This window comes from Phacochoerus africanus, chromosome 7 (genome assembly GCF_016906955.1).
Source record: "Phacochoerus africanus isolate WHEZ1 chromosome 7, ROS_Pafr_v1, whole genome shotgun sequence".
Classification (NCBI taxonomy): Eukaryota; Metazoa; Chordata; class Mammalia; order Artiodactyla; family Suidae; genus Phacochoerus; species Phacochoerus africanus.
This window is the reverse complement of record NC_062550.1, coordinates 22,819,535-22,830,682: the sequence shown is the minus strand read 5'-3', so window position 1 is coordinate 22,830,682 and position 11,148 is coordinate 22,819,535. Positions and strand designations below refer to the sequence as shown.

The 11,148-nt window shown below is 33.5% G+C and overlaps 1 pseudogene; it reads left to right on the top strand.

The window, feature by feature from the left end:
* Positions 1-948: 948 nt before the first annotated feature.
* LOC125130346 (olfactory receptor 6C6-like) lies at positions 949-6,808 on the top strand (annotated as a pseudogene).
* Positions 6,809-11,148: the final 4,340 nt, after the last annotated feature.

Genomic DNA, 11,148 nt, shown 5'->3' with positions numbered 1-11,148 from the left:
TGTCTGTTTAGAACCCTCAACAGAAAAGCACTAGAATTACATTTCCTCTTGAAAGAATTGAGTATTTTATAAAAGGACAAATATTCATAAGTATTTTGACTCATTGTTTCTATCACATTCCCACAGAGGAAAAAAATCGTATCATTGTATCCTGGATACGGTAAGTTACTCATAATTTGGAATAAATATCTATATCATAAATAAAAACAATTTTGTCAGTATAAGTCAGTTACTTTCCACTGACTTTTGAAATGTCATGTATTTTCCTACTTGTATATAGAGGCAATATTCAATACTTCTTGATAAAATGCAATTGATTACGAGTAGATTAATGTATAGAGAACAAAGAGAGAGATGATAATTAAATGAAATAAAATAAAGAAAAATGGACAGTTATCACTAGGATAAGTAATTAATGCTATCAATTAGAGTATTTCAGTCATAGAGAATATATGTAACTGTTATTATTTTCACGAGCTTCATAAATCTAAAAACTCTTTTGATGAGCTAAGGATTTTTAAAATTAACATTTCAAATTGACACTGGCATAATTTAATAGACATAAAAACGTTTTTGGAAATTTAGGAAATACACATAGAAAAGACATTTCAAGTAATACTTTTGTTCTCTTTATTTAGAATATGTAAAGAAGAACTAGCTCATTTGGAAATGGTCAACTAAAATTCGAATTGTCTTTCAAGTTGAAATGGGGAGAAAGAATTTAGTATAGTTAGAAATGTAACTGTGGCTTAAATAGAGCAGCAAAATAGATGATGTTTAGGTTAATCTGTGATATAGTTTTAGGTATCCTTTGTCTTGTGAAATTGATCAACCATTTAAACTTATTTACATTTCTGAGTATGTTTTTTTTCTATGTCTGTAGTTCTTACGAAGTCCTGTTACATCAGCTTTTTTAGTTGTTTCTTTACGTCTATTTAATAGGACTCAAAACTGAAATGAAGAACCAGTCAAGAGAAATAGAGTTCATTCTCCTAGGACTGACTGATGACCCACAGTTACAAACTGTGATTTTTATATTTCTCTTTCTAAACTATATGCTGAGTGTGATGGGGAACTTATCCATCATCCTTCTTATCTTGCTGGATCCCCACCTCAAGACTCCCATGTATTTTTTCCTCCAAAACTTCTCCTCCTTGGAAGTTTCATTAACCACAGTCTGCATTCCCAGATTCTTGATAACCATTGTGACTAAAAACAAAATAATTTCCTACAATGGTTGTGCATCTCAGTTATTCTTCTTTTTCTTATTAGGTGTTACAGAATTTTACCTGCTAGCTGCCATGTCTTTTGATTGATATGTAGCAATCTGCAAACCCCTATATTACCCAATCATTATGACCAAAAAAGTGTGCTATCAACTTGTACTCAGTTCATGGGCAGCTGGCTTTCTGATTACCTTTCCACCACTGGTCTTGGGATTGAAACTGGAATTCTGTGCTTCCAAAGTAATTGATCATTTCATATGTGACACTTCCCCTGTGCTGCAGATTTCTTGCACAGACACTCATATCATTGAATTGATTTCATTTGCCTCAGCTGCTATAACACTCATGGTCACGTTGCTGTCAGTGATTTTTTTCCTACACATATATTATCAAGACCATTCTAAAAATCCCCTCTGCCCAGAAAAGGACAAAGGCTTTCTCCACTTGCTCTTCTCACATGATTGTAGTCTCCCTTACTTATGGCAGCTGTATCTTTATTTACGTGAAGCCATCAGCAAAGGAAAGGGTGACTTTATCCAAAGGAGTAGCTGTTATCTATACCTCAGTGGCCCCTTTATTAAATCCCTTCATTTACACTCTAAGGAACCAGCAAGTGAAACAAGCCTTCAAGGATACAGTCCAAAAGATTTCCGTTCTTTTTCAGTAAGATTTATTATTATAAAACCTTGGAGAAAATATAAATGAAAAGTTGCTATTCATTCTTTAGTTTCCTTAATCTGTCCTTCAATTACTTAGTCTTATAAAATTTTAACTAAGTCTTTCGGCACAATACACCTTTTCTTTCTATTGATGTTTATAATTAGTATTCTTTACTTTTTACAATAAGAGTTTTTTTTTCTTCAAGTTATCATCAGAGACGTTATTTATCATTTATTCTACAAAACATTGGACTGACTTCTAGAAGAAACATATTTTAATCACAAATTAATCATAAGAAAATTATATAGACATGAGTATAACATCATGTACTATAACTGGGGCTCTGGGAAGTACTTCATATGCCACTGGCCAATATCACAAGCCTGATAATTCTGAGAATAGCCTTTTGGACCAATCATCCAAGATTTAAAACAAGACCTATGTGTGAGCCTAAAACAAGACAAATCAAGCTTCTCATAATCTTTGTTGCTAAGTTTCTCTAGTTACAATATAGGTGCCATGTATAATAATTTAAAAGGTTACTTTCAGAATGATATGAGACTCTCTGTATAAGGTGACTCTAGATCTACATCTATCTGATCTAGAACTCTCAAGACCTGGAGGCAATGGTTGCCTTAGTGGAGACAACAGTTAAAAAGGAAAGAAAAAAAAAGGGGTCTTCAAATCACAAACAGGTATATGGACTAAATTATACTTGACTTTATCTGGTAGGTGTAAAGTCCTGAAAAATGGAATGAATAGGAATCACCCACCAGGTTAGCTTTTTAAATGCAAAGTCCATATTCTCATCCATAAAAACTATTCTCATCTTGCCTGGAGTACAGTGGAGAATTATGGTCTGTAGGTGATTATGAGGCAGGTGGTTCATTGAGAGCTTTCATTTGAATCTAAGAATCTCTGTGACCAGATTTTTATTTAAGAAAGATTGCTGTGTTAACTATATTGAGGACAGGTTTTTAGATGCTGGAGTTAGGAAAACAGCATGGAGAGCTAGTCTTATAAATTCATTGAGAGGTAAAATGCGAGAGTGGACATGTATGCTAAGCTCAGGTAGCTGGTTCTGGAGATATTTTGGAGAATAAAGTGGGGGAAACTACTAAACACTTGCATATCTGGTATTAATGAAATCAATTTTTTGGTTTTTTTTAAAGTTGGGTCTTTTGGGGACTTCTTCTCTGCTTACTCCTTAAAAAACTCACTTGTATTTTAATACCTTTTAAGAGATTTATTGTTATCCTGTTCAATTAAAAAAAATCTACAAAGAAATCCCTAAAATATATAGGTTTCCATATTGGACACAACATGACATAAGAGAAATGCAAATTTAAAAAATCCCTAAGGCATTTGATGGTATAACTATTATCCATGTGGCCCTATTAGAAATAATTTAAGTTCAGCTTTGCATTCTGATTCACTTTGCAATTTTTAAGCGAACACTATTTTCCAGCTGCTTTTCATGGAAAGTAGGTCAACCTTATTATATTCATATCTGAAAGCCTCTATCCACAGAGAGTTTGCTTTGTAATAAGCTCTTAAAAAAAAACCTACTAAAAACTACATTATAATCAACTCTACCTCAACAAAATCTAAAAAAAAAGAAAAAGAAAAAAGCTACCAAACCCAAGACTAGCAGTCATTAAAAAAACACAAATCTAACCACAATGACATACCACTTCATAGCTGTGAAGATATACATATAAAATAAAAAGTGTTGATGATGTACAGAATTGCTGGTGGGACTGTAAAGTGGTGTAGCTATTTATAAGACAGTTTGGCACTTCCTTAAAAAGTTAAATATTGAGTTACCATACAAATAAGAAATTCTATTTCTAGGAGTTGAAAACATATTTCCACAAAAACTTGTATGAAAATATTCATAGAAGAACCAGGCATGATAGCTGAAAGGTAGACACATCTCAAATATCCTTTAAGGGATGAACAGATAAACAAAAGGTGGTATATATGTACAATGAGACATTATTTGGCCAGACAAAGGAAAAAAGTATAGATTCATGTTACTGCATGGATGAACCCTGAAAACATTTTTCTGGTGAAGAAAGTCAGACACAAAAGTCCACATACTGTGTGATTCCACTTATGTGTAATGTCTCGAATAGACAAGTCTATAGAAACAGAAAGCAGATTAGTGGTTGTCCAGAGTTGTGGAGAGGGAAGGGAATTGCTATTTAAGGAGGTGAGATTTCTTCTTGATGATGAAAATGCTCTGGAATTATATAATAGTGATGCTTGCACAACATGGTAAATATACTAAAACTATTTTAAATAGTATTTTAAATATTTCACCATTTTAGGTGAAATGTTTGTTACATGAATTTTATCTGAATTAAAACACTGAAATAAAAGTAAATTTTTTTCCCCTCATGTCCTCAGAAAATTTCTTTTTACTGTATTTCCTCAAGAAAATACCTCAGGATATTGGCACAAGAGAAAATGGAGAAGGATTTGCGTGAAACGTTTTAATTAAATTTTCTTGCCTTTATTCAGGTTCCCTTTCAGCCATTGGTCAGCTTTAATGTTTTTTTTTTTTTTCCTTTGGAAGACTCATCTCGTTCTCTCATTTATTAGGAACTACTTATCATTTTAACACTCTCAGTTTTTTCCTAAGTGTAGCTGTGGACTAGGACCTGGAATGTCATCTTCCTTGATAACCCAAACGAAACTCATTTTGTTTCATTTTTTAATAATTGGGATCAGCAAAAAAAAAGAAAAAATCATGATGAATTTAAATAGATTAGATAGCGTGTTTTGCTAAGAAAACTACATGTGGAGTCATCTTTAATTTGTAAGTTAAAAACCACTGGAAAATGGGAAAAATTGTTAAACTCTCTACACCTCTTTTTCGTCATCTGTGTAAGAAGAATGAGTGACAAAATTACTGAGATCACTGTTTGTTTGTTTTTATGTCACTTAGAATAGTGCCTAGCACACATAAACATGAACAAAGTATAGAATATAAATGCTGTTATAACATTCTCTGGGCTCACTGTGAGTGGTTACTAAATGGGAAAATTTTAATTTGCAATTCATTTCTCGATGCAACCCTTAAAATACCCTTTCTTGTGAAAAGCAAAACAACACAAAGAAGTTTACAGTTTCCTTGATAAATTGTTTAAGGAAAGGTTTTCCAGTTTAAAAAAAAAAAGGCTATTTTTTTCCTGTTTATACTTTTTTCTTGGGAGTGAATCACTAAGATAATCCATATCAAAGGAGGAGAGAGGGATAAATAAGTCCCCATTTCTGGAAGAAGTATTTGCCGTTATCACGCGGACTTCATTAGTAAGGAAGATTTCTTTCTTCTCTCATATTTATTTATATCACTATGGATTCAATGTCTATAAATTTTTAATGTATCCTTGAAACTTACACCCTAATAGTATATTTAAAAGAATGTTTTCTAATTTGCCAATATGTGAGGAATTTAAAAACTTTTTGTTTTGTTCAGTGGTCTAGAATACATATTTCAAAATAATCTGTGTCTACCTCAAAATATTCTCCCAGTTCAAATGAGGGAGAGGGAATTTATAACCATATAGTCCCAGTCCATCCCCCTCATCCCTTTTGACATTTTGCCAAATATTTCAATTTCCTGTAGACATTTGATATATTATCATTGCTGTATTAGTCACGTATATTTCGGAGCAATTAAATATTATATTTCACCTTGTTTTATTCCAATTTTGAAGCTCTTCATTTATTTGAGAACATTTAAAATTTTTTTAGTTATATTATTTTGTTTTCATCCATAGGAAATCATTTCTTGTCGGGTAGGTTTGTTGACAATGCAGTCCCTCAGTTTTAGCCTGAGAAACCTTTTCTTTCTCGTCATTTTTGTATGTGCAACTCTAGGTTATCGCTCGATTGTCTTGGCTTGTATTGTTTCTGATGAGAACCCAGGCTTAAATATTATTCTTGATCATCTGTATGTAATACATTTTTTTCACTTGAATGCCTTCAACATTTTTGCCTTGGTTCTTCATCAATTTTAAACTGATGTACCTATTGTCCCCCTGCTTATGTTCTCTGAGCTTCTTCAACATATATTTTGGCATTTGTCAATCCTTCTGGAAAATTTTCAGTTGTTTCTCTCTATCCCTTTCTCTCTCTGCATGTGTCTCTAGTAAGACGTGATCCATCATTATAGAAAATCAGTGGAGTATAAAAGAGAATAAAGACATTTAGATGGAACCCTAGTGTACTGGGAATCCTATAAGTTAGGAATCAGTCACAGGAGGAACCAGCAAAAGAAGTAAGAACTACTCTTTGATCAGAGAAACACACATAATAATGGCTCATTTAACCAGGGCAAATAAATTATATTAAGAAGGCAGTGATCAATCATTCTATATATTATTGATATTCATTACAATGACATTAAAAAGATGATCCATTAATTTACAAAGGTAGATTCTGAGAGGGAAAGGTTACTGAGTTGGTGATCAGCAAACCAATAAAAGAGTCGGGGATAGAATGTAAAATAAAAATGTGATGGTGGCAATAAGAGTTAAACATAGGCAAATGATTTTCAAATTCAGATTGCCAGGAAAAGAATATATCAAGTAGTTTGATCACAATCAAAAGTTTAATTCAACTTTTCACAATTAATAACATAAATAACTTAATCTTAGTAAATTAAATGAGAAAAGAGAGTATCTGCAACTATAAATTTCAAATTATAACCCATTAATAAAAAATGAAGTGATTTTTAAAAAAATTTGAATATAGTTATTATGCCATATTGAAAAAGAGAGCCTTAAACATGAAAAATACATTCTAAATTGTAGGAAAATACATTTGTGAAATTCAGAAGAAAACAGATTATTGCTTATGACATTTTTTGCATGGATTATCTGTGCCTTTTAGAGACTCTAATCATTTATTAATGCTAATAGGATTTAACCTTAAATTATTTCCACCTTAATAAAATATCAACATTGTCTTTCAAATAAGAAATTCACAAATAAAATTTTTAATTGGAGGAGAAAGAATTTTACGTCATTGTTTAATTGATCATAAGCTGAGAAACTTCTTGAGAAAAAGCATGGTAGTATCCATAGTTTTATTTTGAGTAACAAATAAGAGTCTTCTAATCATAGGCATTTTATTTAGCTTCAGGAAGACTAATTTGATGAATGAACAAAAACAAGACTATCACCATAATCAGATAAAGTAGAACATATCTACCAGAATTTATTTTGGGGGAGTTCCCATCATGGCTGAGCTGTAACAAACCTGACTGGTATCCATGAGGATGCAAGTTCTATCCCTGGCCTCACTCACTGGATTAAGGATCTGGTATTGCCTTCAGCTGTGATGTAAGTCGCAGGGGTGGCTCAGATCCCATTGCTTTGGCTATGGTTTAGCTCTGATTTGACCCCTAGCCTGGGACTTTCCATATGCTGCAGGTGCAGCCCTAGACAGACAGACAGACAGACAAAAAGGTAAAAAGAAAAAAGAATTTATTTTGGAAAAGCTAACTCAAAACAGCTAAATTTTGGGGCAGATAATTGTCAAGTTACAATGATCTTTATAGGATAGAAGCCATTTATTTACTCCAAAGACAACATATCAGTGGTGAATTTTCCCAGAGAATTGAGTGTGCTCGGAAAAGACATACAATGTTCTTAAGAAAGGAGATATTTAAATTAAGAACTTAGAGGGATCAGGACAAGTTAACTGATTTTGAGGCAAGAAGCTATTAAAAGCTGAAAAGCAGGAAAGTTTAGGTAAGGATCGTTGCAAGCTGGGTAAAAGGAATATAATTAATATATTTCAGTGTACATTCTCAAAATATAAAGAAAATAAATGTCCTCTACTAAACTTCTAAGCAATGTCTGGAGAATAGGCTTCAGATAAATGTGTAAAGACATCAAGCTTTCCTATTGGAATAACAAACATGAAGCATTCCTGGGTTTAAATACTCACTATTTTTAGTTTGTATCTTTCATATTGAACTTAGTCTCATGGAACTATCTTTTGCTGTTATGTATGACACTAATAATAATTATATTATACTGTTATTTCCATAATTACATGATTTATTCAAAACACCTACAAGTGTTGGTAATTTAGGTAGTAGTCAACAAAATTAAGATCTTACTTTAATGTATTTTTTATTCTTTTTACTTTACTAGAGCAAAAAACTGAAAGCATTTTAGGTGAAGCTCACTCAGGAAATAAGTTGTACCTGTATCTAAAAGTTGTGCTACTTGTTAGAGGCCCAATTTAATAAAAAACAAACCAAAAACTGCAGCAGTAGTAAACTATTTGGGGTTTCAGGATAAAGTGGTCAATGTAGTGGTTTTAACAGATATAATGTAAAGTAAATTTTCATAGGCAAACTGAGATAACAGGGAAGACAGATGATGTAATTTTAACTTGCCTGGGAGTGGGACAAAGTTAGAATGGGGACATCTTAGGTTACAGAACATCCTCGTTGGTAAATTAGTAGATGACAGACATTTTATTTATTTATTTTTTGTTCTTTTTTTATTACTCAATGAATTTATTACATTTATAGATGTACAATGATCATCACAATCCAATTTTATAGGATTTCCATCCCACACCACCAGTGCATCTCTCAACCCCCTAAACTATCTCCTTTGGAAACCATAAGGTTTTCAAAGTCTGTGGGTCAGTATCTGTCCTGAAAGAAGTTCATTGTGTCCTTTTTTTCAGATTCCACATGTCAGTGATAGCACTTGATGTTGGTGTCTCATTGTCTGACTGACTTCAGTTAGCATGATAGTTTTTAGGTCCATCCACGTTGCTAAAAATGCTGGTATTTCGTTCTTTTTAATGGCTGAGTAATATTCCATTGTGTATATGTACCACAGCTTCTTGAACCATTCCTCCATCGATGGACATTTAGGTTGTTTCCATGTCTTGGCTATTGCAAATAGTGCTGCAGTGAACACTGGAGTACATGTGTTTTTTCGAGTCATGGTTTCCTCTGGATAGATGCCCAGGAGTGGGATTGCTGGATCAAATGGTAGTTCTCTGTTTAGTTTACTGAGGAATCTGCATACTGTTTTCCACAGTGGTTGCACCAATTGACAATCCCACCAACAGTGTAATATGGTTCCTATTTCTCCACACCCTCTCCAGCACTTATTGTTTGTAGATTTTTGATCATGGCCATTCTGGCTGGTGTAAGGTGGTACCTCATAGTGGTTTTGATTTGCATTTCTCTCATAATGAGTGACGCTGAACATCTTTTCATGTGTTTCTCGGCCATCTGTATGTTTTCTTTGGAGAATTGTCTGTTTAGATTTTCTGCCCATTTTTTTTTGATGGAGTTGTTTTTTTGGTTTTGAGTGATAGGAAGTGTTTATAAATTTTATCAAACATTTAGAGAAGAGCTAACACCTATCCTTCTGAAACTTGTTCAAAAAATTGCAGAGGAAGCGATACTCCCAAACTCATTTGATGAGGCCACAGTCACCCTGGTACCAAAACCAGACAAAGACTCCACAAAAAAAGAAAACTACAGGCCAATATCACTGATGACCATCAGTGCAAAAATCCTCAACAAAATACTAGCAAACTGCACCCAACAATACATTAAAAGGATTGTACATCATGATCAAGTGGGATTTATCCCAGGGATGCAAGGGTTCTTCAATATCTGCAAATCCATCAGTGTGATACACCACATTAACAAACTGAAGAATCAAAACCATATGATCCTCTCAATAGGTGCGGAAAAAGCCTCTGACAAAATCCAACACTCACTTCTGATAAAAACCCTTCAGAAAGTGGGCATAATGGGAACCTACCTCAACATGATAAAGGCCATATACGACAAACCCACAGTGAACATCATTCTCAATGGTGAAAAGCTGAAAGAATTCCCACTAAGATCAGGAACAAGACAAGGATGTCTGCTCTCCCCACTACTAGTCAACATAGTTTTGGAAGTCCTAGCTACAGCAATCAGAGAAGTAAAAGAAATAGAAGAAATCCAAATTGGAAAGGAAGAAGTAAAACTATCACTATTTGCAGATGACATGATACTATACCTAGAGAATCCTAAAGACCATACCAGAAAACTGTTAGAGCTCATCCACGAATTTGGAAAAAAACACCAGAAAACTGTTAGAGCGCATCCATGAATTTGGCAAAGTCAAAGGATACAAAATTAATACACAGAAATCGATGGCATTTCTATATACTAACAATGAAAGAGCAGAAAGAGAAATTAGGGAAGCAATCCCATTTACCATCACATCCAAAAGAATAAAATACCTAGGTGTAAACCGACCTAAAGAGACAAAAGACGTGGACTCTGAAAACTATAGGACACTGGTGAAAGAAATCAAAGATGACACAAATAGATGGAAAGACATATGCTCTTGGACTGGAAGAGTCAATTTTATCAAAATGATTATACTTCCCAAGGCAATCTATAGATTCAATGCAATCCCTATCAAATTACCAAGGATGTTTTTCATAGAACTCCATCAAAATATTTTAAAGTTTGTTTGTAAGCACAAAAAACCCAGAATAGCCAAAGACATTCTGAAAAAGCAAAATGGAGCTGGAGGAATCAGGCTCCCGGACTTCAGACTATACTACAAAGCAGTAGTCATCAAAACCGTATGGTACTGGCACAGAGATAGAAACATAGATCAGTGGAACAAGATAGAAAGCCCAGAATTAAACCCACACACCTACAGCCAACTCATCTATGACAAAGGAGGCAAGAATATACAGTGGAGAAAAGACAGCTTTTTAATAAGTGGTGCTGGGAAAACTGGACAGCCACATGGAAAAGAATGAAATTAGAACATTCCCTAACACCATACACAAAAAGAAACTCCAAATGGATTAAAGACCTAGATATAAGACCAGACAATATAAAACTCTTAGAGGAAAACATAGGCCAAACACTCTCTGACATAAACGACAGCAACATCTTCTCAGATCCACTTAGAGTAATGACAGTAAAAAGAAAAATAAACAAATGGGACCTAATCAAACTTAAAAGTTTCTGCACAGCAAAGGAAACCTAAACAAAATGAAAAAGCAACCCACAGAATGGGAGAAAAAATCAATTCATAAGAGATTAATCTCCAAAATTTATAGACAGACATTTTAAAATACATAAGTAAAGCATTCATAATACCTGAATGATAAATTAGTGCTTTAATCCAGAGAGTATGTGTTTTTATGCAAAGCCATCCAGGTTGACACATAACGGAATAAAAACTAAAAAGTG